The sequence below is a fragment of the Anser brachyrhynchus genome, assembly GCF_964034855.1.
Source record: "Anser brachyrhynchus genome assembly, chromosome: 3".
NCBI lineage: Eukaryota > Metazoa > Chordata > Aves > Anseriformes > Anatidae > Anser > Anser brachyrhynchus.
The window spans coordinates 96,531,056-96,558,415 of NC_137696.1; the positions used below are offsets into that span (position 1 = coordinate 96,531,056).

The following is a 27,360-nucleotide window of genomic DNA, read 5'->3' on the forward strand; positions in this document are numbered from 1 at the left end:
TTCCTTCTTTCTTTCTTTCTTTCTTTCTTTCTCTTCTTCCTTCCTTCCTCTTCCTTCCTTCCTTTCCTTCCTTCCTTCCTTCCTTCCCTTCCTTCTTTCCTTCCTTCCTTCCTTTCTTCCTTTCTTCCTTTCTTCCTTTCTCTCTTTCTTTCTCTCTTTCTTTCCTTCTTTCTTTCTTCTTCTTTCTTTCTTTCTTTCTTTCTTTCTTTCTTCTTTCTTCTTTCTTTCTTTCTTTCTTTCTTTCTTTCTTTCTTTCTCTTTCTTTCCTTCTTTATTTCCTCTTCTCTTTCCTTCTTTCTTTTCTTTCTTCTTTCTTTCTTTCTTTCTTTCTTTCTTTCTTTCTTTCTTTCTTTCTTTCTTTCTTTCTTTCTCTTTCTTTCCTTCTTTCCTTCCTTCCCTCTTTCTTTCTTTCTTTCTTTCTCTCTCTCTCTCTTTCTCTCTTTCTCTCTCTCTCTCTCTCTCTCTCTTTCTCTCTCTTTCTTCTCTCTCTCTCTTTCTCTCTCTCTCTTCTTTCTTCTTTTTCTTCCTTCCTTCCTTCCTTTCCTTCCTTCCTTCCTTCCTTCCTTCCTTCCTTCCTTCCTTCCTTCCTTCCTTCCTTCCTTCCTTCCTTCTTCCTTCCTTCCTTCCTTCCTTCCTTCCTTCCTTCCTTCCTTCCTTCCTTCCTTCCTTCCTTCCTTCCTTCCTTCCTTCCTTCCTTCCCTTTTTTCTTTCTTTTTTCTTTTTCTTTTCTGCTTCTAAAATAAATAAATAATAAAATTATACCCCTAGGAAATCCAAGACATCCTTTTCCCTAATGCAGTTCAGGTTTGTTCCTGAAGTTTTTGGTGTTAGTGTGATTTATGGGGATGTACTAGAACTAGAAACTAGTGAGAGTGTAACAATCATTTACATGCTGATACTCTAGAAATGTTTTCCCTCATGTAAAAACATATACTTATTTTAATCTGTTCTTCCTTTTAAAATTTGTTGTATATCGTAATAAATTATATAAACTTTTGAATACAGTAATTAAACTCATTCATTTTTAATGATAATTAATAACATAGGGAAGTGGAAATTTGTACTTCATATGCAGCCAGACACTAAAGGCCAAATGTCAGCATAATTATACAAAATATTGACATGAAAATTCAAAGGGAAAAACTTTCCCTCAAGTGACCTTGGAGAAATACTATCTTGAAGTACAAAGGAAACAGTAAAAGTGTAGAGCCTGCACAAATGCTGTGGCACTCCTTGGGAAGAATAAGAACACAGTATCTGCTCTACAGAGACAGAGCAGAAGACATTGAAATAAAACCAAGATCTGTCAGGCTTTGTAGGAGGATTCTGACATAAGCAAGCACTTCTTCCAAATAATTAATAGGTCTCTTTCTTCCATCGTTCCTTTAACACAACCCAGTCCAATAGATCCATTAGGGCAGTTAAGATGTGAGAGACAGATTGAGATTCCCTCTCTAGTTTAATTTGCATGATCTGGGTGATCCAAATGACCTCGAAAGGGCCATTTAATATTCTGTTAATAAGTTTTTCTTTTTAAAATGCATTCTCAATAGATATTTAATTGTTATATTTCCATAAAGGGGCAAGAGTCAGTAAATTGATCTTTTCCAAACAGGAACAAGGGGAAAGGATGTGAAATCTGAAGTGGGGTTCTTTTCTTTCATGTTTTCCGTCCTCCTCTATAGAAATATAGGTTAATGGATGACATGCTGCTATTTTCTACTTCGAAATACAGAAATATAGAATTTAATCTTTTTGTTGCTATGACACCAGCCAAAAAATAGGTCAGATGTGGTGATAAGGAAGGATTTTGACTGAATTTTGATAAAACTATATGACCGTTCTCACTGAATTTGTACATGTTACTATAAATATTTTATGTGCATACGTATATATATATATTTACTGTATGTATTTGTTGATTCAGGGGACAGATTTAAACCTTCTTTTATAGATGGAAAGCTGAAGCACAAATAAAATAAATACCTCCTCTGGACTGAGATGAGAAGGTGTGTTAGTGCCCAATATCAGCCAGTTGTTTCGTGGTCCAGTGCAACAATACATTCAGGGTTAAGTATCTAAGACCTTCATTCCATAATGAATGCAATTTTGGCATACATTGTGAATAAAATGGCTGCTAGAATGTTCATTTTGTATTTCCTAAAGAGTAAATACAACCAAGAGACAAGACAAAAGGGCAAAGTGGCTTGGACAGGAGAAGAAAGAGTTATTCTTTGGAAATCAAGCAAAGGAAGCTTTAAAAAACAAAGTGTAATGGATGAGAAGTTTTCAAATTTATTTTATTAATTATATGAATTATTTAGAATTATTTATGTAGGAAGATTTCTCCCAATGCATAAAGATAGTAAAAAATTTGTTTGTAAAAAGACAGAGAAGATTGGTTACTCTGCAGTAAATATGGAGCCTGACAAGAGCCTAAACAAATCAAAGCAAGGCAGAGAAAAAAGGAAGACAATTTATATGTTCAAAGAAGGAGGAAAGAGAGCAAAAATTGGACTGGGACCAATCAACTGAAAGATTATTCTTAACAACACAGAGAAGGTGCACTGCTATCAAGAATAGCAGTTTACTCACGATAAAAAAAAAAAAAAAAAAAAGTACTGAAAAGAAATAAGATACTCTTTTTGGGTTGTATTATGTTTAAGTTAACCAGAAGACCTGAAAAAAAAGAAAATATCTTTGGTTAGAAGAAATGCAATGAATAGGGAAAATAGTCATAAAGTTGGAGGGAGGATGTAAAAGTATAAAGAAAGAGAGCAAGGTAAGAAAAGAACAGTGTTACTGAGGAAGATAGGTGCCATAAGGTCTGATTTGTGAAGTGCTGGATGTGTGCAACTTCTCTTGCACATAGATAGAAAATATGATTATGAAAAAAAATCCAGTGACTTTATTTAAAATGCTGTGACATAATAACATTTTTATCGTAGGCAGAAAAGGCAGTGTTAAGATCTTAGCTAAATTAATATTCTGCTAAGAAATAATGGCAAAGATTGCTAGACATTGCTAGACCATTTATGCAGTGGTCAAAGAAGCAGGGAAAATGTGACCTCTGTCTTAACTGAAATCAGCCCACTGCTGTTTTTTGTTGTTGTTGTTACTGTTTTTAACCTATCTTCATACGTAATCAAAAAAGAAGGTAAAATGTACTGATTAGCTTGCTCCTTTTCTGTTGATGTTTTCCTAAGATCCTTGGTCCCTAGAACATTTTATTCCTGCCTAGAAACAAACTTTTAAGCTTATATAGGGACAAATTAAAATTAGAGTGTGGGATGAGAAGAAGGTGATCCAAGACAGCCAGCATGGCTTCACCAAAGGCAAATCATACCTGACCAATCTGGTGGCCTTCTATGATAGAGTGACTACATCAGCTGACAAGGGAAGACCAACCAATGTCATCTACCTGAACTTCCGTAAGGCCTTTAACATGGGCCCATGTGACAACCTGACCTCTAAATTGGAGAGAAATGGATTTGAAGGGTGGACTATTCAGTGGATAAGGAATTGGCTGGGTGGCTGCAGCTAGAGAGTTGTGGTTGATGGCTCTATGTTCAGGTGGAGGCCAGTGATGAGTGGTGTTCCTCAGAGGTCTGTCTTGGGACTGGTGCTTTTTAATAACTTTATCAATGACACACATAGTGGGATTGAGTGTACCCTCAGCAAGTTTGCGGATGATACCAAGCTGAGTGGTGCAGTTGATACAACACATGGAAGGGATGCCATTCAAAGAGACCTGGACAGGCTTGAGAAGCAGGACCATGCAAACCTCCAGAAGCTCAACAACTCCAAGTGCAAGGTGCTGCACCTGTATCAGGGCAATCCCACACATAAGAAAAGACTGGGAGAAGAACTCATTGGGAGCAGCCCTGCAGAGAAGGACTTTGAGGGTTCTGGTGGACAAAAAGCCTGACATGAGCCAGCAGTGCGTGCTTGCAGCCCAGAAGGCCAACTCCGTCCTGGGCTGCACCAACAGAGGCTGTGGTGGTTTTACCGTGCTGGGCAGCTAAACTGTACCACAACTGCTCTCTCACTCCTCCTCCTCAAAAGAAGAGCGGGAGAACAAAGTATGATGGTAAGAAAAAGAAAAAAAAAAAAAAAGAAGAAGAAAAAAAAAAGAGAGCTAAACAGCTTAGAGAAAGATAGGGAGGTCACTCATCAGTTATCATCATGGGCAAACCACACTCAGCACATGAAGATTAATATAATTTATTGCCTATCACTAGTGGTCTAGAACAGTGAGAAACTAAAAACAAACTAAAAGCACCTTCTTCCCATCCACCCTCTTCTACATCCTCCCACCAAATGGCAGAGGGGAATGGGAAATGGGGGCTGCGGTCAGTCCCTAACACTTTGTCTCCACAGCTCCTTCATGGTCTCTCTCAGCTCCTGCTCCACTGGGGGCTCCTCCACGGGCTGCAGCGTGGAGATCTGCCCCACTGTGGGACCTGTGGGTTGCAGGGGGACAGCCTGCTCCACCAGGGGCCTCTCCACAGGCTGCAAGGCAACTTCTGCCTCATGCCTGGAGCACCTCCAGCCCTCCTTCTGCGCTGACCTTGGGGTCTGTAGGGCTGCTTCTCACTCCTCTCTCCCAGCTGCTGTTGCAGAGCAGTTTTTTCCCCTTTCTTCAATCCGCTCTTCCAGAGGCCCACCCAGTGTTGCTCCCTGGCTTGGCCCTGGCCAGCAGTGGGTCGCTTTTCAAGCCAGCTGGAGCTGGCTCTGATCTGACTGGGCTCTGCTCACAGAGGCCACACCCCTGCAGCCCCCTCTGCTACCAAACCCCCATCACATAAACCCAATACAGAGGAGTGACCAGCAGGTCGAGAGAGGTGATTGTCCCCCTCTACTCTGCTTTTGTGTGGCCCCACTTGGAGCACTTAATCCAGGTCTGGGGCCCCCAACACAAGAAAGATGTGGACCTGTTAGAGCAGTTCCAGAGGAGAGCCACAAAGATGGGATGTTCAGCCTGCAGAAGAGAAGGTTCTGGGGAGACCTTGTTGCGGCCTTTTGGTACTTAAAGTGCCGCAATGGCTATATAATGGCTATATAAAAAAGATAGAGAGACACTTTTTTACACAGGCAGATAGTGATAGGACAATTGGGAATGGTTTAAAACTAAAAGAGTAAAGCGCTACATTAGATATTAGAGGGAAATTCTTCACTCAGAGAGTGGTGAAGCACTGGAACAGGTTGCCCAAATAAATTGTGGATTCCCCATTCTTAGGTGTGTTCAAGACCAGGTCAGATGGTACCCTGGGCAACATGGGAGACATCCATGGCCATGGCAAGGGGGCTGGAACTAGATGATCTTTAAGTGGCCTTCCAACCCAAGCCATTCCCTGATTCTAGGATTCTGTGATGCTAAGTGGGAACCAGGTAACATTGAAAAAGAAGTAAATTTCCACTCTCCACATACAATCTAAAGCAGCAATGGACAAATTACTAGTACAAATTTCATGAAAGAAATCTTCACATTCCCTGATAATAATTCAACAGAGAATTCCAAATCATTATTTAATACCTTTTATTTCCTGAATCTGTTCTCTAGACTGGTTATCAAAGGGCATAGAACACCCTGAACTGAATTGTATGTTTGCACTGATAATGGTATTGTGGCTTCATGTTTTTCGTTTTATAGCAATTTAGTGTCAATGTATTTTGACAACAGATATAATTGGTCTTCAGTGAAATAAGAGGCTACAGCAGGCAGTCTGGGAAGATCTCTCATGTACAGTGCAGTTACAGTATCTCTGTTAACATTTAACTTAGTTATGAGGTTTTGATGAATCATCTTTGAACAAGATCTGCAATATAACTCATTAGACCACATTTGGATCCCCTTGCTTATTGGAGTGCACAAAGTAATTGTCCTCACTATTCATACAAATCACATATTGAATGCTTAAATTTAAAGCTTGAATTTGAAAGATAGCAAAAATGGGTGAAACTTCCCTTCCCATATAAACTGTTTGTGTGGAGGAAAGAGGGAGAAGGTGAGGAGATTCTGAAAAAAAAGAAAAAAGTTAGTAACAAAAGTTGCTGCAGCCTGAAGCTGAAATAACTGATCTCTTGGTGAGTTATGTGGGGGTTTTATGTTCTGTCTTACCTAGCAAGCTATAAAAAAATCATAGCTTAGCTACCCTAGCCAGCTGCCACATTTATGAGTAAAGACTCATTCTACAAAGCTACAGATGGGCAGGTATAGATATACCTATTTCTGTACAGCAGACAGTAAATGTTTATTCACAGCTGGCAGGTCAACTCAAAATACCTGCAAAAAAAGTTCAAGTCATTTCTCTGAGGATGAAGGGGGTGGAGGGTGGGGAGGAGGAGAGGAGAGAGGGACCCGACAAAGAAATAGTATATGATATTGGAGGAGAATTAAAAGTGGCAACACAAAGTTTTAGTGGATTATGTGCTAGTTAGGCCTTATCCTGTAAGATGTTTGGCGAGTTTATTGACTCATACATGGTCTACATTTTACATAACCATTAAATGAATTCAAATATTATACATTTGGTTGTGTGGATATTCAGTTTGACATGCAATAAACAACTTTGGAATCTATGCAAACATAACAAAGAAAAGCAAATAAGAAATTGGTTCATTATTATATATCCAAAGACTATGAATTTCATTAGGAGTAATTATTAATTTGCAGTGTTGCAGTGTTGTCATAAATAAATTCTTCATGTTATCACTATTATTAAGAATCATATATTCATTAACATTAGAGACCACTTAAACAGCAGTTAAGTGCACAAACCTGCTGAAAGAATACGTACTTTTGTGCATGTTCTGTATAATATTAACAAGTAAGTAGAGAATGAGAGGGACTGGGAATGTTAGGTAGCATATAGCGGAGTGTTCCTTGAAATATTTCCTACCTTTTATTTCTGTACACCGCTGAGTACAAAGTACTTTCTTGCTAATGTTTTATGTTATATTAAACTAAAGAGCAACTTTCAGAAGTTAAAGAAGGAAGACACCGTGCTTTGCCTATTGACAACATTAAGAACAGGATGCCTTGAGCCAAATCTAAAAGGCATCTCTCCATCTTTTGTTTATATAGCCATTATATAGCCATTGTAACACTCTCCTTGGCCTTTCTTTTCTGACCAATGTGCCTATAGAATTCCTTCTTGTTATTCTTTGCATCACTTGCCAAGTTTAGTTCCATCTGTGTCTTGGCTTTCCTGATCCCATCCCTACACATCCAGTCAGCATCCCTGTACTCTTCCCAGGCCACATGTCCCTGCATCCACTGGCTGTGCATTTCCTTCTTATACCTCAGCCTAACCAGCAGGTTCTTGCTCAGCCATACCAATTTCCTGCCTTCCGTGCCTGATTTCTTATATCTGCAGATGGAGAGCTCTCATGCTCAAAGAAAAGTGTCCTTAAAGAGTTCACAGCTCTGATCAGTTCCTCTGTCCCTAAGGACTGTGTCTGAGAGGATCTCATCCACTAGGTCTTTAAACATCTGGACGTCCTTTGGCATTTGCATGAAAAGTAGCCTATATGTGTGTGCATATACATACATACATATATACAGATATATATGTGTATATACATTTAGTATTAATTTAGTATATTATATACATTTAGTAACTGTTAGTCAAGTGCTTCTTGACTAACAGTCTTAACTCCCATCCCCATAGAAATTTAAACTCATTTCCAGTTTTCAGGAGAGCACCCTAAAAAACATTCTGAGGGCTAATCTTGGGATTGAGGAGAGACACTGTGCTCCTAAACATTAAGTAGCTGCAGAGACAGAAAGAGGAAGTTTGGGAAAATAACCTAAAAGTTTAGGTATCTGGTTAAAAGTGGTGAATATTTGCTATGTGCCAAAAATCTCCTTTATATATTTTAGATTAGGCAATTTTTAGTGTAAATACAGATAGAATCCATAACATGAGCAAAAGACACACTGTTTCCATCTTCTCAAAAATGTGCTTATACAACAAAATTGGACTGCTGTCTGCTCTGTCTTCCTCTGCTTTTAAACCAATTTCAGAAACTGCTTCTGCTTACAAGACAGGAAAACCTATACCACAAGGATGTTTGTCCCTACATTTGAATAGAATGATCTCTGACTTGCATTTTCTGCTGAACTCAGTGTTGTCAATATATGTTAGGTTCACTCAGGGGGGGATGCCTAGTCAATAGGACCCATGAGGAAACTTGTCACTAACAATGTCCAAATCAAGAACCTCAAACATCCCTATGAAGAAGATGGTTGCATTAATGTTTTGTGCACTACATTTTCTGCTGATGCAGAACTTTGACACCTAATAAGAATGCTTCTTAGAAACATGTGACCTGCTTACTGCCACAGAGACTGTATGTAACTGAGTTCTGCCTAGGAAACTTAGCTACTGAATTTGCATCTTATTTTTTGTCCCATCCATTCAGAGTCCTGATAAAGAACTGGAGGCATGTCTATGCAGAATTCCATCCTGGCTGAAAAATGAATTCTCGCTATACCCTGAGGAGCTTCAGGATGCATTAGATGTCTAAGGTCTGCAATAATTTACTACCAATAACCATAAGCAGGCACTATTCTTTCCATGGACTCCTCCTAAGGCTGCACATTTCAATTTCATTTTCATTCCATTTTAATATTATATCTAAATTTTTCTTTTTGGAGATATTCTAGATGGGTAGTAAGGGACTAAATTCACTGGGTCAATTATTAATATCAAATTCCTATTTATTTTTTTTCCCTGGGTTTGTGAGCATTTGTCAGTAACAGTTTCATTCTTTTCAGGGGATAACAGCACTAACATGGCTCTATTCAGCTTCTGAGGACAGAAAGGAGTTAAAGAGAATTCTGCATGGTATACAAGTTATCCAGCTGGGTGATTTTTCTGTCAGCCTGATCTAATTACCTTTATTACCACCTCCTCCGCAAATAAAGAGTGAAGCTTGTCTTTTTGTGGATTCAGGAATGTAGGCATTTGATAGCTGCAAGGAATGCCTTCCTTTCAGGGTTTGAAATCTTGTGCTGTGAATCTATTGAGACTCACACAGAAGTCCACAAAGATCTGATTGTTTTTTTGGAGTGATTAGTGTGGATTTGCCTCAAACTGTTCTTGATGAGAAATGTGGGTGCATATTTGCTTGTCTCTTTCTGTCTCTGTCTCCGTCTCTGTCTCTGTGTAGAACAGGATTTTTTCTCTTTTCCCCTGGTGCATAGTATCTCTGCTTGGTGTATCTAATTGATTTTTCTATTTCAGAGGATTGGAGCTTTGCCAGTCTTCTAGGGTCTGCCTGAAGCTTTTTATAGATCTCTCCTTCCTGCTACCTTTGCTTTCCTTATGAGTCTTTTACAATTGTCAAATTTTCTGTATTTAAGCAGTTTTTCATTTAATCTTTGTGTTGTTTAAACAAGAGATGAAAGGAACTACTTCCTTCAGATTGCTACTTTGATAGACTTTCCAGGATAGGAGGGTGGATCCCTATTCTTTCTCAGAGTGACAGATGAAAACGAGATCAAGGACCTGCTCTGTGGATGTCACAGGGAAGTCACAAGTAATTAAAGAGGGTCTGAAGATGTATTGGTGTGTGACAGAAACAACTGAAACACATCTAAAACAGTTTATAGTAGTGTCATTCGGATTATAGTAGTGTCATTACATGATTTTACACAGAACCTGGCTCATGTCATTAGTAACAACCAGACAACTTTGAAGACATTAAGATGTGTGTGTAGAAGGTTGCTGAGGTTACTGAGGGTTGGAAGAAAGCATTTTTTTAGTGTTTTCCTTCTACAGTTTTCAGCTGTTTTTTTTTTTCTTTTTTTTTTTCTTTTTTTTTTCAGAAGGGCAGTGTTCCAACATGCATTATGTCTCTCTTCCTAGGACAACTGCATGTTTTGACCATTTCTGAGAGAGAAAACAGAGGTGAAAAGATGGAATAATTAAAAATCAACACTAAATTTTCTTTTTCTCTTGACTATTTCAGACTAAAACATGGGCTTAGGTGCATCTTTCTGTAAAACATATTGATCCAGGAGTTTCAATAGCTTCATAATTTTACTTGAATTTGTACTCAGATTTCAGCAAGTGTAATGCAAACAGATTAATCTGAGGTCACAGAAGGTGTGAGAGAAGCTTTTCTCCAGTTAAATTGGCTTATTCCTTTATCTTATCTAATCCATGAATTCAGTGCTGATATGTGAAAATTTAAACTAGCATTTTAAGCCATACACACATAATTACTAATGACTGTTTAGAGAAATTGTACTGTGATTTGTATTATTTTTCCTTAGATAAGGAAGAAATAAATATGAAGCTAAAATACATTTACATAATATCTATGCAACATACAATACGATTTAATAAGTTACTGGTATGACTTAATAAGTTACTGGAAATGATGGTATCAATTGGTCAGAAAACAATGTTCTAGGAAGTGCAAAAATGAGATGCTTTTGTGTTATTTACAGTAAGGTCATAGTTCCATGTCTTGCTAAGTTCACTTTGAAATGTATTCAATCACAGGGCACCAGACTATATGATTAAAGCACTGATGCAAAAGCAAAATGGAATAAAGCATTCTGCTCAGTTAAAATTTTCTTAAAATTTTTGAAGAGCTATTTTTTTTTCAGCACCCTTTTCATTATGTGCTTATACTAATCCATAACTAGAACCTCTTCTGGTTCTCTGCAAGCCTTTTTGATCATAAGTTCCCAGTCTTTTCTCCAAAAACCTGGACATCAGATGTCAGCAAGGTGTTGCTGCCCTTATCTGTGAGAACACATCCCCTGCATATTTTTATTCACTTAGGTCCAATTCTTTCTTTATACTGTGGGAAGATTTTTCTTCCTTGAGCTGTCTTGATACTTGTTACTTCAGATCTCATTAGCCAGACCCTTATGTCTCTATAACCTAAAGACATACTACTACTTAAAATTAGGCAGTAGGAAAGGATGGAATCCACCAGAATAGAAATTAGCCACTCAATGATTTGTGTACCTTTACGTTTCCAGCTAGATTTCAGTATTAGATGTTCTCAGATGCTGAAAGAAAGCCTCCTTAAAGAGAAAACTATTGAGAGTGTGAAGAATTTGATAACATCTTATGCCATCTCTATACAATGTTATCAGAAAATAAATTTGATAGCACTGGAGTGTTAGGTTGTTGTGTCCATAATGCAGGAAGAATAACATCCCCTGTTGGGATGCAGACTGCTGCCTGCCTCCTCTCCCTTCCCTTCAGCCTGAGCCAGAAATCAGGAGTTTGAGAAATTACTACCAGGAAGCAAACAAACAAGAAATATTTTAGGAAAAAAATTTAAAAGAACTTTACGGAAAATGTTTATTCTGTAATTCATTCAATGAAATAAAGAAACTTTATTGCAAAAAGAAATATGTCTGACTTCATAAGCCATTAGAAAGAAAAAAAAAAAAAAAGAAAAATCTTTACTGATATTCTAATAGATTTATAAGATATTAAGAAATACAAACAGGTGACTGTTTACTTAGAACTAAAGCTTGTCTATATATCTGTTTATCAGGTGTTAACTGGTACAGAATCATAGAAACATAGAATATCCGAAGTTGGAAGGCACCTACAAGTATAATCAATGCTTAAGACCCTTAACTCCTGCAGGTGGGAACCTCAGTATGAACTTTGGTCCAACTTCAGAAGGAACAGTACAGAAGGGCTGCAGAGCACCCATCCTTGCAGATCTTCAAAACTTTGTTGAAAAGGGTCCAGAAGAAACAGATCTCACTTTGAACAAGGTTAGAGTAGATAACCTCCAAAAGTCACCCTCTGACTCAGTGATTAGAGTATGGTTTCAGGGCAGAACCTACTTGGGCTCTCCCATGTTTTCCCAACTCTCCCCCACCCCCAGAAAAAAAAAAAAAAAAAAAAAAAAGAAAAAGGTAAGTTTGCTAGCTTGCTAATCATCTTCCCTACAGAAAAAGTGGAAGCCAGGGCTTTATTGGAAGGCAGACATCTCGAAAAAATGAAAAAAAAAAAAGAAAAAAAAAGCCCACAGTCGAGAAAGAGAGCAGGTTGCACCCAACAGAATAGATGGAATCACGCAGGTGGTCCCATTTATAAATATTTTTGTGTGTGAGAGAAAGATCTGGATATTTAGATAAGCCTCCATTATAATTTACAGGCACAGTAAAGTAGCCAAGTCATCTACTGGCACATAGGATATACAACCTGTAGATGATCTCAACCCTCCTGGAGTATCAGGCAGGCAGGATTCTTGAGGGCATGAAGATGGTACCAGATAGCATTTGAAGAACAACTGAGCCTTACCTTCAAAACTCTGACTGTCTCAAAAAGCTGAATTCTTATGAATGGTTTAACATACCTTTGGCTTGCTCCACATGGCTGTTTCATTCTCCAGCATATTTTTCTTCCTAACAATATATCAACTTTAGGCTCTCTGGCTATTCCTGCCTGTCTAGTCAATACATGTAATGAAAGAATGGGCAAAGCAGGTCAAAGCAAGCAAAAGCAAAGCAGAAGTCCTCAGATGCTTCACTGGAACTAATGCATGCTTGCATCCAGTGTAAGAAGAAAAGCATACAAAAGCTAATGTGGGTGAGAGCAGGTGACGGGAAAAGTTGTCATGTTCCTGCAGGGTTTTAAGTCCTCACAATGACCTTGACTTCCAGCACTCTCCTGTCCAGTCCTTAGTGATTTTTAATTCACTGCACAGTTATATGCATCTGTAAATAGATCAAAATGAAATTCGTCTTAGAAATAAAATCCATTTTTGGCCATGCATTTTTTTTCCATTTAGTTTTTGTTTGTGTCCTGGTTTCAGTTAGGACAGAGTTAATTTTCCTCCTAGTAGCTGGTAGGGTGCTATGTTTTGGATTAGGATGAGAAGAGCGCTGATAACATGCTGATGTTTTAATTGTTGCAGAGCAGTGCTTACACCAAGCCAAGGACTTTTCAGCTTCTCGCTCTGTCCTGCCAGCGAGCAGACTAGGGGTGCAACAGGAGCTGGGAGGGGACAGACCCAGGACAGCTGACCCAAACTGGCCAAAGGGATACCCCATCTGACATCATGCTAAAAAATATATAGGAGTGGCTAGCCGGGGTGTGGGGGCCGGCTGCTCGGGAATAGGCTGGGCATCAGTCAACGGGTGGTGAGCAATTGCATTGTGCATCACTTGTTTCGTACACATTATTATTATTAATACTATTATTATTATTATTATTGTTATTATTATTTTCCTGTCTTAATAAACTGTCTTTATCTCAACTCACAGGCTTCACTTTCCCGTTTCTCTCCCCCATCCCAGAGAGGGAGGGGGGAGGGTGAGCGAACGGCTGGGTGGTGTTTAGCTGCCAGCCGGGTTAAACCACAACAGTTTGTTAAAACTTGCACGTTCTTTTGTTCAGTGGATACATTTTCTTTAGCATATGTAAGTGAATGAAAGGTTTATGGAACTGACTTGCTGTGCAGGGGAGAGCTCTTTATGAGCAGGAAAGTAGGGAATACAGATCTGCAGCACTAAGCAAAAAAACCATCTGGGAACAGTCTAGAAAGCAGTCAGAAATCAAGCTTTTACAACGTATTTTTTTCTTAAAAATCAACAAAATGCATAGCAACAGTTATGGGTCTTGCGGGGAATAATTTGCCAGAACCTTATGTACAGTTTGGCCCTGCTGGTTCTCCCAGGCAAAAGAACAAGTGACAGCAGGCCTTGGTTTAGGCTGTTGTTTGAGGAAAACTTCCTGCTCCCAGCTTTCTGCCATCTGCTCCCCTTTGTTCTGCAGGAAACAGCAAATGAACAGGACCTGCCTCAAGCCTGAGAGAGAAAAACAACTCTTTGTTTTCAGATGCCTGCACACTATTTTCACTGCTGTTTGAGAACAGCTGAAACAATGATTGAGGAACTTCCAGGGGAAGTCAGTGTCCCCAGTGAATTATTTCATTGGTCATGGCATCATGCAGTAGGTATGATCACTGCATAGCACAGAAGAGATCACACAGAGGTGCCTGTCTTGGTTTTGTACAAGGCTTGTGGAAAAGAGAGGAATGGTTATAGAGTTACACTGAAAATTTGAGAAAGACAGTAATCAGAATCAGAATCAGAATCAGAATCATTAAGGTTGGAGAAGACCTCCAAGATCATCTGGTCCAACCATCACCCTACCACCAACATCACCCACTAAACCATGTCCCTAAGCACCACATCCAACCTTTCCTTAAACACCCCCAGGGATGGTGACTCCACCACCTACCTGGGCAACCCCTTCCAATGCCTAACCACTTTTCTAAGAAGTTTCTCCTAATCGACACCATCTTCCACAGCAAGGTAGACCATTTGTTGACCATGTGGATGGTCATCTCCCACAGCAAGGTAGAATATTCACCATGTGGATGAATTTGAGATGAAATGGAGAAGATTGCTTCTTAGATCTGTGGTAAGGATGAGCAAAATGATGCTGGGTGTACTCAGTATCTGACTCCTTTGTCACAAAGGGGCCTCCTGTGATGCCAGCTGCCACCTATTCTGATGTCACCTCAGTGTACACTGGCACCTGCCCTATAAAAAGGGCTGCCCTGTGTCTGGCAACATCTTGCCAAGCTTCTCACTCCTGCAGCTCAAGGAGATTTGGAGTAGTCAGGGTGCAGAGAAATCAGACAGGAACTAGGAGCCTTTGAGCAGTGCACTGCAAAAGCCAAAGGATGGCTGTAATGTTCCGTCTGGGACGGAAGAGGAAATCTCAAGAAATGGATGACCTCAGTAGCCAACCCCCCTGGTAAGCATCCAAGGCTGGATGAAACGATGCGGCTGGGGAGAAAGAGGAAATCCACACAAGAACTGGATTACCTCAACGGCCAACCCCCCTGTAAGCATCAAAAGGTGGATGATGCAGAAATGGAATTGGACCCACTGACAAAGTTTTTGCAGACCATCAGGGTGTAGGTTGACATTAACAAAGTGATGGCAATTTGGGACAGATAGCCACCACCAGTGTTGGTGCAAAGCATCAGAGTTGAGCCTGAGAAGAACAATGTCCAGGCCACAGACAGACACCCACCAATAAAGCTGGTACAGACCACCACGGTGAGGGGTGAGGCTGATGTCCAGCCCAAGAACAAGCACGCATGAAGAAAATGGGGCTGACCATCAAGGCACAGCCTGAGGAGGACGATGTTCAGCCAAGGACGGATTGGGAGAATGACAGTGGATTTAGCACAGGTGGGAAGCGGGTGTACATTAGTGCAGCTGTCCCCTGCTTGCCTTTCGCTTGCCACCAATAAAAGACCTGTTATGTTTTAAACTATCTTTTTTAATCACATATCCTAAAGTCCTATCCACATATTAATTGATGCTTGTTTACATTCTAAGGCTATTGAAGTCTTCTACTAGTGCAGGGAAGATCAACTCATATAGATTAAACGAGTGCTAAGAACTGGATTTACTTGAATAGTCTTTTCCCAATTCTTTCTTCTATTGTGAAAGCAGAGAAAGAACACTACAGCTTGCAACTGCAATTTCTGCTTTAAGCAACCAACAAATGACAGGTTTCAGAGAATGTGCTATAGTGAGAGAAATTTGAGCATGGGAAATCCCTTTCAGTGGGGTGAGCGTTTATATGCATGCATGCTTTAGCTAGGCAAGGCTTGTAGAAATACGAGCGTCAGAAGATTGGCATAGCAAATAATGATAGTAATACGATGTTGTGGTGATCCACAAATGCTTGAATTATGGCAGAGAAATAACCTTTCTCTTAACACAGAGTTGAAAGAAAATGGTGAGAATATAAGGACAAATCTGAGAACAACAATGAGTAGAAATCCTTTGAATTTGTCCTGTCAATCTGTTATGACAAAGTTATAAGTATGTTGTGGGTAGCATCACCTGAATTATCTCATCTGTTAAGCTGGTAGAGGCTAAGTGACTAACAGCGAAGTTGAGTGAGGTTAGAATTTAACCTATTGGCTTTCAGAGAGCTACATCAAATGGTATTTTCACGTTAGCCATCTTCTTAATGTATACTTCTGAAAACACTACTTTTCCCATCAAAAGGGACATCAATGGACAGCTCCCGCAAACTCCAAGGGGACAAGAAGCACTACAGCCAGCAGGGGAACCCTGATAACTCATTCAGAGACACAGTTCTTCCTACTGGAATTGCTCCATTCTTCTTCTCAATAGGCCAACATGTGTTTCCTTACATCCAAGCTTTTTATTAGCTTTCTGCTAATAAATCATTCTGTTTTTTCTTGCCTTGTTCCCTCCTCTCAGGATCCTCAGCTCCGCAGAACACTCAGGTATGCTGATTTTTCTTACAAAGGGCAACAGATAATAATACATTGTATGAAGAAAGAGGTTCAAGAACAAGGTGGAAAACTATTCATTGATGTGTTTCATTTCCTTTTCCTTTAGCTGAGTTTGTAATGCTCAATAAAATTTTGACAGTTTATTCTGCATGTGTACTATAGATGAAATGGTTTTGCAGAAATAAATAGGTTAGAACTTCACTATCTTCATGTCATTTGTATTGATCAAGAAATAAAACAGAGTTGGTAGACAGTTGATAGCAATATGTCTCAAACATAAAAACTTAAAATTCAAATTCATTAAAAAAATCAAATAAAGCGCCATTTTATGTATAGTGCATCAGCAATAACACATGAAAAAATAAATTGATGTCAGAACCAGAAAAAAATCATATGTTATTCATCAAGAAAAGGTAGCTAAAGTTTAGAACATGTCTGCTTTTGTAGATGAATAGTGAATTTCACAGAGGTAAATTTGTCATCATTGATATGATGCATTTCCATATATCAAAATGTAAGGCTAACCAGAGCCAAGATATGCAACAGTCCTTATATTTCAATTGTTATGTGATGGTGAAGAGGGAAAGAAAAAAAAAAAAAAAGAAAAAAAAAGCCTAGATTACTGGAAAGGGAACCAGGATTTTCCAAGGTGTACACAGATCATACATAGAATTATTACTCATGTCACAGGTAGGTTTTATTTCTTGTTTCCTACGTAAATTCTTAAATTAGGGGAAAAAAAAAGAAAGTGAATATTCAGGGCAGATCTTGAAGACATTCTAGACCTCTTTTCACTTCCTTTTGTTTTTCCTTTTTTCTTTTTTCCTTTTTTTTTTTTTTTTTAAGGCAAACATTCTCTGTATAGATAAACTTGAGAATGTACAACAAATTATTTGTATAATTTATATATTTTTTTGCCTCCGCTCTATTCTGCAGAGATCAATAGTAATTGATCAATAGCAAACTTCTTTCCCCAGTGAAATTTAAAGATATGATCATCATACTCTACTCACATCATCAAAACATGAATGAAAATTGCTACGATGTTTATCTCACCTATGTTTAAAGTAAAGCATATCCCCAGCTCATGATCTCATCTGAAGTCTGTTTGCTGATGAATATGAATGATACTATCTCCCATTTAAAGTTCTCTACTAGACCCTAATCTGCCGTTATTTTATATTTAGCCCTATATAACTATTCCTAGCTTTTGGAATAGTGATGTACTATATCTCTTTATTGTACTTAGATTTTCATCTTTATCTGGTATGCTAAATTATTTAATGTTTTTGTTTGTTTGTTTGTTTGTTTGTTTTCTGGTGTAGCTCACGTGACTGAGTCAAACTTTCTCATCAATCTCCACAGTTCCTTCCTTGTTCACAGTTAAGTTTTCCTAAAATATGCATTTCTGCTCTGCTAACAGTTAGCTGAGAATACCATCATTTTCTTTCCCAGCATCTGAAAGCTTGTCTTTGATTTTTCCAGTTATTGTTCCTTCTTTAATATCTGTAGAGAACCTAGAGTAGTCTAATTACTGTAGTCAATCTGTATCACTTGATTCACATGACAGGAGGCTAAACTGCATGATGATTTACTTCTGTGAAACTCCATATAAATGAATTGGTGTCAGAAGAGAATTTTTCTTTTGGTATATTTCTCTCCTGCTATGTTTCACAGACTACCTTACAGATGGAACTATAAAACAGTGCTATTAGATGTAATCTTCATACGTGAAATTGTTGCAGTGCCCTAGTACAAGGGGAAAAAAAAAAAAAAAGAAGAAAAAAAAAAGCTGAGCATTTAACCTTAATTTCTGAAGAGCAGAGCAGAAGTCTGAATTTAGAGAACGGAACAATGGAACTTCATGATGCTTCATGATGCTATGATGCTTCATACACCAGTGGACTATCTGGTAAATAAATTACTCTCTGGAAGTTTACACACAAACCTTAGAAAGACCAACAGATTTGTCTTTACAGTCTACAGTTATTGCTCGGAAACATTAAAAGTCAGTGGAATATGTGGTAGAAGCCTTAGTGTATTTATTGCTTACACATATATCTTCCATGGAAATTGAAATGTTTAGTTCAAACTTAGCAATGGTGATAATCAGCAACGTAATACATAGTGATCTTTGATTAAATCACAAATTGCACTTTACTCAATTAGCAATATTATTTATAGGATACATAATTCTGGATAAGAGAACAGTTAATTCTGGTAAACCTTGAAAAAGTTTGTAAGAATGCTAACAGGTAAAACAGTAAGACTAACAATTACTTGGAAGAAAGCTTTACGTTTGATGACTGGGCAGATATAAAAAGAAAGAGGGAAAAAAGATAAAACACTTGAATTGCTTTTATCAATATTTACATTTTTATGGTATCTGGTCCTAAAAATTTTTCTTATACTATGTATGTTGTGTTTATCATATCATATCAATCATATCATATCAATCATATCATATCATATCATTTCAATCATATCATATCATCATATCAGTTATATAATTATTCCTTTCTTGTTAGTTTATTATTCATTTATTACCTTGACTTTTTTTTTAAATGAACTAATCAACAAAACTTACTGAACACTGCACTGTAACTGTTTGATATAAGTTGTCACTGTTACTTGCTATAATATTCAAATAACTGATTTAATCTGTTGTATTAATATGAACATAAGCAATCACAGAGTCTTTCTCAATAGACATGCAATACTTTCTAATGCCCACCTTTAAAGTCAGTTTTGAGAAACAGTGTATGTACACATGATGTGATTGGGGAGCTCCCTGGAGCCTCATTTCATTCTGCTTTGTCTGCTTTGTACAGAATTTCATTGCTCCTCTAAGGAAGACAAGATGTCCCACCAAAGGCTGCACATTCCTAAAGCTTCATGTTCTGTATGTGAACTATGCAAAGTAAGGCACCCCAAATCCATCTCCAACAGACAAGAACTTCTGTTTCACATAGCAATCCAGCTATCGTTTAAAAATATCAAAGATTAGCTTGTATATTTTAATGTAATTTAAAAATTGTAATAAATTAATCCCAAGTTTCCATGACTAATGTATATCTGAAAGGGGCAGAAACTTGTTTATTTTTTCCAGAGGTGAAAAAAGATATATAAAACACAAAAAAATATGGCCAAAAAAAATCACTTAGCATGTCAAACATAAGAGTAAAACATAAGGCTTTACATAAGTAAGTAAATACAAATAAATTAGCAATATTTATTTAAGTGAAAGATGGATTTCTATTTACATCATTTGATAGTAGGCTTTAGGACAAATCCAGAATCAAGCTTCTGGCTGGATATCAAAAGTCCTTAACTATTCCTCTTTCCACCATCTAGAACATTGCATTGGTCACCGTAATTACTTATTGATAATATTACAGGCAGAAAGGGATTCAACCATAAAGAAGATGTTGTTTTATCATAGTTATCTCATTTTCTATATCAAGCTACTTCATGCTGTCTTTACATCAGAAATGCTTTGCGTAGACTGAGGCTGGCAACTATAGATACATTCTGTACAGATTCTAGGGCTGTATTTTGCTTGACTGCCTATTCGCATTAAAATTGGAAAAAAAATGCATATCTGTTCTGAAAAATATTGAGAAATTGAAAAATTGGTGACAGAAGGGTATCCATACAGACTGCCTGGAGTGAGAAAAAGGAAGTTGAAAAATGGCCATTTATTAAAAGATCAAGTGTAACGTAATGTAACTCCTAGGATACATAATATTAAAAAAAATAATAAAAAAAGATTAACAACAGACATCTGTATAGACCAGGTTTCTGTGTTTGAAAGAGATAGTTTTTACTCTCCAGTACCACAGAGAACAGAGCATCCAGAACATCACACATGGAAAGTTTCACAATTAATATATATGTATAAAGAATGGGATTATTAACTCTAGGTGCATTTGTGGAGAACTTTAAAGATGAACAAGTCTTAATTGTCTTCAGTGCCTCACAGAAGTCAATGCAGTAACAGAGCAGAAAAAAATCAAAGCTGTATGAGTAACAAACCCAGCATGTGGTGTCAAGTCATTACAAAGCACATTGAGATCCCCCTTGGTGGTACTGCTAAATCTAAAACTAGATGGAATATATGAAATAATTGACTCTTCCTAGGGTTGGTTGTCTATTTATAGGATCAGTTTCCTTCTTTCAGAAGTGAAGTATTTGTTTGGATAATTGCAAACGTCAGAATCTAAAGTTATTCCACTTAAGAATGGAATAAAAACTAGCAAAAGGCCTAATGAGAGGACAATGACACTTAAGACATTAAAGAAACAATTTTTGAACAAACTACCAAAAAAAATGTTACTTGTTTAAACTGATATTAGTCTATTCCAATCAATTCAAATTTGCTGATTTGTGTAGAATGGGTATTGGAAAAGCATGAGAGTATGTATGTACCTATATAGGTATCTAAATATAAATCACAGGAACCACATTCCTATCCCTACACAAAATTAGTTACTAAAATTTTTCAGACCTGTTTAAGCCTTTGCTCTTTTATACTAGTTGAATAACTGAGAAAATATTCCTCTGAGAAATGGAAGCTGGATATTGGCAATGCTGTTTCACAATGAATCACCTAAAGTCTTGACCCTGCCTTTTTGCACAATGCAGCTAGTGCACCCATTGTGGGATAGTTGTGAAATTTGGCAGTGAAGTCTTTGAGATGGGTTAAAAGGGTAGGAGTGAAATTTTCCTTTCCTGGAATACCCGTTGCATTTAGCTGCATCTTATTGTTAAAGTAAATTTAAATGATTTGGAGCTTGTTCTTATGCTGTATATAAAAGAGTATAAAAGCCATTTATGTGAATGTTGAAAGGTTATTTTAAAGTCCTATACAGTCTTTGTGACATTGTTTAATTTTTTTCTTTTTTTTTTTTTTTTTTAATTCCTCAAAGGTACTTGTATGTGAGAGAAAAACAGATGGCACACTAAACAGTGCACCGAGTAGTTCTACCAAATTTTGAAGTTACACTACATGACTGCTTGGACCTGACACCACCTTTCATGTATAATGACTTATTTTAAATTTTTTTTTTTTAAAGGAAGCGAGTTTTATGTATTAGCTTGAGGGATAGAAAGAGGTCATCTACATGAGTATTACATTTTATATGAAGAGAAATAAATGAGGCTGTAATAGAAATTTAACTTTGGTGAGAAGTCATATTATTATTGTGTTAGAGAATTATTTGGTGCTTTTCTAGATTTTGTGGGATATTCTTTATTTTAATTTTGTATAGAAGATACATGCTAATATATCTTGAGAAGCATATTGGAAATTGTGGCAAATGTTACTCTGGAAAGATAAAAAGATAAAAATTCTAACAACTTTATTTATAGGTCTTCTCCTAAGCAGAAGTTAACATTTCCTAAGAATATCATTCATTCATTTATTGGTTAGTTCTGATACATAAAGTTATGGATTTTTTGTTGGTGTGAGCTCAAAGAAGCAGAATGAATTTCAGTTCAGCCAAATGGAAAGTCATGCATCTAAGAAAAGAAACACAGAAAATACTGGCAGAATGTGTGGTACTTACCTGTGTGCCTACAGCTTTATCTGTTAGAAACCCTGAAAAGAATTTGTCAGGCTTTGAAGCCAACCATCTAAAAATGTGCTCCTTGGCCTATTATGGCCAAGACCAGTAGTGTAACCCTCTTTAAATGGTTTCATAAATGACCTGGATGTGAGACTTGAATGTATACTAATTAAGTTTGCAAATGACACTAAATTTGGAGGAACTGTTGAGTACCTCAAGGGTGAAAAGGCCTTGCAGAGATATCCTGACAAATTATAGGGCTGGCCCACCATATGAAATTTTTAAAAAGCAGGTGCTGGGTTTTGCACCTGGGATGGATCAACCCCAGATATACATGCAAGTTGAAGGACCAGTTCTCATGGTCCCAGGGGACCTAGAGGCTGGAGAACAACTCAGTGGTAAGGGATCTGGAGGTTTGGGTTGTCAGCAAGCTGAATATGAGTAGCAGTGTGCCCTGGCAGCCAGAAGGGTCAACTGTATCCTGGGGTGCATAGCTAGCTGGTCAAGGGAAGTGATTTTCCCACTCTGCACTGCTGCAGCCTCACCCCAAGCACTGTGTACCGTTTGGGACACCACAAGATAAGAAGGGTAAATAAACTATTAGAGAGTGTTCAAAAGAGGGCAACGAAGATGTTGAAGGGTCTGGAGCGAAAGACATATGAGGAGTGGCTGAAGTCATTCTGTTCAGCCTAGAGATGGTTGAGGGGAGGCCTCATGGTGGCCTGCAGCTCCCTCACAAGTGGAGTGGAGGGGCAGGCGCTGAGCTCTGCTCTCTGGGGACAGCGGCAGGACCCAAGGGAACAGCATGGAGCTGGGACAGGGGAGGGTCAGGCTGGGTGTTAGGAAACGGTTCTTCACTGAGAGGGTGGTTGGGCACTAGAACAGGCTCCCCTGGGAAGTGGTCATGGCACCAAGCCTGCCAGAGTTCAAGAAACATTTGAACAACGCACTCAGATACAGGGTTTGATTTTGGGGTGGTTTCTTATGGAGCCAGGAATTGGACTCAGTGATCCTTGTGGGATCCTTCCACCTCAGGATATTCTAGGATTCTGTGATTCTATGACTCCAATCCTCATTGAAGCTATTAGTTGGAATAAGAAAATAAAATTACTTCTGTATTTTTATAAGTATGATCTGTTTCTGTTTAGGTCTGACGACCATACTCTGTAAAGGATGTTGGTAAATTGGAGCAGGTGTGGATGTAGCCAACAGACCACTGAGAAACTATAAAATATGTTTTGTGTTGATCACATGGCTATTGCTTTTATCAGTGACATATCACTTATAAGAAAAGTTTCCTAAGTATATGCTGAGCAGTCCAGGTGTATACAATGAATTTTCATGAAAATTATATTAAAGGAAAGTATAATATGCACAAATATGATTTTAAGAAAGATTTTATTTATGTATTTTTAAATAGTTTTAACTAGTTATGGACAGGAAACAGAGAGGGTCTGTAAACTGTTCTCCTCCGATATAATTGCAGGTCCTTTTTCAGTCAAATTAGGAGGATCCTAGGTTTCAGAAGAGTCTCTGAAGCTCCCTCTGATCCTTAGGAAGGGATCTGTCTGGTTGCTTTCTGCTTCTGTCAGAGCCTCTTGGACTTCATATAAGCTAGAATCTCTCAGTTTCTTCCTCCCTTTCTGATGACCTTGCAGAGATGTGGTGCAGTCTGGAAGCATTTCTCTGATAAAGCAGGATCAGTCACTCCCTGGAGACTGGCCACAACATGTCATCACTCCTGATTGTCAGCGGTGCTAAAGGAATAATACAGCACGCAGCCAAGAAGTCAAACAGTCCATCACACCAAGACACCAAGACTTGCTAGTAAGAGGTAGATAAACTCAGACTAAATATAGAATCATGTTTTAAACAATAAGTATTGCAAACCACTAAAATAACTGAGCATAGAATATTTTTTGCATTTCTAATTTTCTAAATCAAGGTCTGTTATTTTTTATAGTTCAGAAAAGGAATTTGGCCTGTAGTATGCAAAACTGTAAAATTACATCACGTAAATACTAAAATATTTACAATTTTAAAAATGATGATAGATTTTGTGTTTATACTTCCTAATGTTTTCTTATTGGCATCACTGATTGTGAACAGTGGGAAGATTTTAAAATTCCCAGTGTAAATATTTTTCCATTTTCTGTAACCATTTACACAAGCCCAGTCTTAAAGCAATAGACTACTGTGCTTATTACTATTCTAGTGCTTTCTCTGAAGTGGTGAGATGTTGTATATAGAAATCAGTATAGAACTCATCCCATAGCCCTCATATTATGTCACATCACATCATTATGCATTTTCTACATATAAGAATGAATTTGCTTAATATGTTCCAGTACTTGGCAAAATATTTGAGTACTTGAGAAGACAGCTACAAAATACACCTAGAAAATGAATTTTCACTATAAGTTGCAGTATCTTATGAATGGAAGAGGTATAAAACAAAATTTTAATTTCTTGAGAATAGATTTTATATTACGCTAAAGACACAAACTGTCCCCATGGAAACTTGGTAACTAGATGTTATTACTTGAGAACAAAATAAGCATATTTTTTCCTTATCAGTCTATGTAAACCTCTGTGATTAACAGAGATTTCTGATGACTCCCCCTAAAATATTTAACATTTCATAAAATGTTGGATACCATTCAAAAGGTAATTATACCACATCTCCTTACAAGGCTTCCTGATTATTATTTTTTTCTTCCCTTATTTGAGAAAATTGTCTACAATTAGTATTCATTACCTCAATTTTTGGGTAACAAAAATCACAGAATAATGATCCACAAAGTTTAGGCAAATTTTGTGGTGATAAAATTGGGGCATTTTTATTAGCTGTTATTCCCTTCACAAGAAAAAGTACCCTAATTTATTATTTACAGAAACAATCATATTTTAGGGAAGCAAATGCTTTGTGGACTTTCTAAACATGAGACAGCAATGTTGTCCCAAAATGTTATTGTAAAGTACCTCCCTGTCAGTGAAGACGTTGGTTCATATCTGCAGGACAGATAGTGAAGGAAAAGGGAAGTAATAAGGTGTGAGTCTGTGTTTTCATTTTAAGATTCCCACTGCAAATACAAGTAAGTGAAACAAAAAAAAAACAACCAAACAAACAAAAAAATGAATGTCATTAACAAGGGTATGTGAAACAAAAAATCAAGATGCAAGTTGATAGAAACAGACTGAGGCTTTTTTAAATACCTATCTTATCCTCAAACAAAGCAATGAATCTAAACAAGAAAGTAGATATGGAAAGAAAAAATAATCCAACCATCTGTTATCCATCTAACAATGAAAGAATACCAGGAGATCAGGAAATTCAAGTAAAAAATTAAACAAAAAAAAATCATAAAATGAAAGCAATTAAAAAGTAAGATTATTTAACAAAACTGTTTACTCAGAGAGTACCCTGAGTCAAGTGTGTAGCCCCATGACTTTTTTACTACCACCAAAAGAGCAGGACTCTGAGACCTCTGCACACTTCAGGTTTTGTAGGTCTGCTCCATGGCATCAGAAAATGGCACTCATTTTTCCCAAGCCTGTGGCCTCCAGGACTTCCACACTCTTATGCACCCACCTATCTCTTGGACTATGAAATTCTCAAGGTGGTTTCTCCTTCAGATGATGAGAGGCAGAGGATCTGGCAAGCAGATGGAAGGGGTAATCCTGTAAACAGGCTCTCAAGACATAGTATCCCAAGAAAGCCGCCGAAGAAACACTGAGGAAAGTAGGATTGTTTTATTTATAGGTTTTGTTTTTTTTTAGCACTTAATGAAATCCAGAGCATTCTCATAACACATTTCTGTTTGACAAATCAATATTTTCCAGTGAAAAATGGCTCCATTTGGGGAATTCTGGGCCAGGATTATTTAGGCTGGTTTTCAAGAAAAACAGACACTTTAAATATTAGCTGTTCCACTCACTTTTTGATATAAAAAATTCTGAACTGCTGAAGGAATACAAAGAAGCAGTTGTCAACTATGATGATGCATTATTATTATGTTTCTGAGAAGGTTTATACAAAGAAATGAAGTAATGTCGCCCTAAATATATTAGTTCTCCTGGAGAATGATATTTTGTAACACATGGTGCCCTCTTTTTCTCTCTCTTGCATGTATACACATGCAAAGCCGCCTGTATATGTACATGCATGCTCTTCCCCTCTCTTCCAGAGACCTAGCTGACAGCCAGTCTTGTTCCCAAATCCACCATTTTATAAGAAGGATACATATTCTTTTTCCCCATAGCACTGAATGACTCAAAAAGGCTCTGCTTCAACATAGCTGTCATTGAACTGCAATGCACTTCTGCCCACTTGTGTGGTTGGTGGAGGGGAGGGTGACAAGGAATCAGGAAGGAGGAGTGGGTGGCAGTAGCTGGCTTCTATTTGGAGGAAACTATTTGGAAAACTGTAGAATTCTTGTATCTGTCAATGATATAACAGAGTCTGACATGCCAGCAGTAGGCAGAAGCAGCTGTCAGTAGTAGTATAATTTATTAGTATCTCTTTTTGACTAAGATAGCTGACAGTAACATGGGAGCAAAGGGGAAATTTGCCAAGACATTGGCTTTCACCTGAGGCTCAGACTGCTGATAGCCCACTGTGGAGTGTACACAACATTAAATACATATTGATTAATTCAGTGGCTCAGTCCACCAACTGTATTGTCCGTGATAAGGAAAATGGCTGAACCATCACTCCCTCTTCCAGCTGAGAGAGTCCCACACCCAACTTGCTGACTTCAGAAAACAAGAACAGCTAGACTTGTCCCTATAAAAGATGGCCTGGAAGAAGATTTTATGTGCATGTTGTAAAGCAAAAGCAGAGAGACAATGAAAAAAAAAAAAAGTGATAAAGAAAGAAATTTAAAACCCACACAGGTAGTAATTATTACCTAATAATTATACAGTAAGAAAACCAATTTGATTGATGACGTTGCACTGCTGTTGTAAAAGATCTAGAGTGAGTATCAACCAAAAAAAAAAAAAAAAGAGGAAATCAATTGTCTGCATTTATTGGATGAATATTTGAAGGTGGTAGTCAAAAGAAGACAGAAGACACCTGCTTTTTTAGATCTCACTACTGCTTGGGAAAATATCAGCACCAAGGTGATACAAGAGGGCACCCCAGAGTGTCCCTGCACCACACTCAGGGGCAAATCCAACATAGATTTATCATTGTTACTAAATACTGTCTAAAAAACCAACAGTTAATATCACTGTTAAAAAGCCAACATTTCCTGCTTTTTTTTCTTTTTTTTTTTTTTTTCCTGAACAAGAGCAAGAAGTAACTATATTAACTCCATGGTAACAACTGGTAAATAGTAAAATCTTAATGGTGAGTCCTAAACATGTTATACAGAGGAGAATCAGGACACAAAAGACCAAGCTTTGTTTAAGAATTGATACCTCCAAGTATCATGGACATGATTGCAGACAAGAGCTGCTTCAGTACTTCGGTTTCATTATCTTAAATAGTTTATTGTGAGCC

General features: G+C 37.7%; 1 long non-coding RNA gene across 1 annotated transcript; it reads left to right on the plus strand.

Annotated features, from left to right (window-relative positions):
- Positions 1 to 16,100: 16,100 nt before the first annotated feature.
- Positions 16,101 to 21,731, plus strand: LOC308191588. Its single transcript, XR_013948153.1, has 3 exons — positions 16,101 to 18,199; positions 19,119 to 19,207; positions 21,216 to 21,731. It is a non-coding gene; the product is annotated as an uncharacterized lncRNA (long non-coding RNA).
- Positions 21,732 to 27,360: the final 5,629 nt, after the last annotated feature.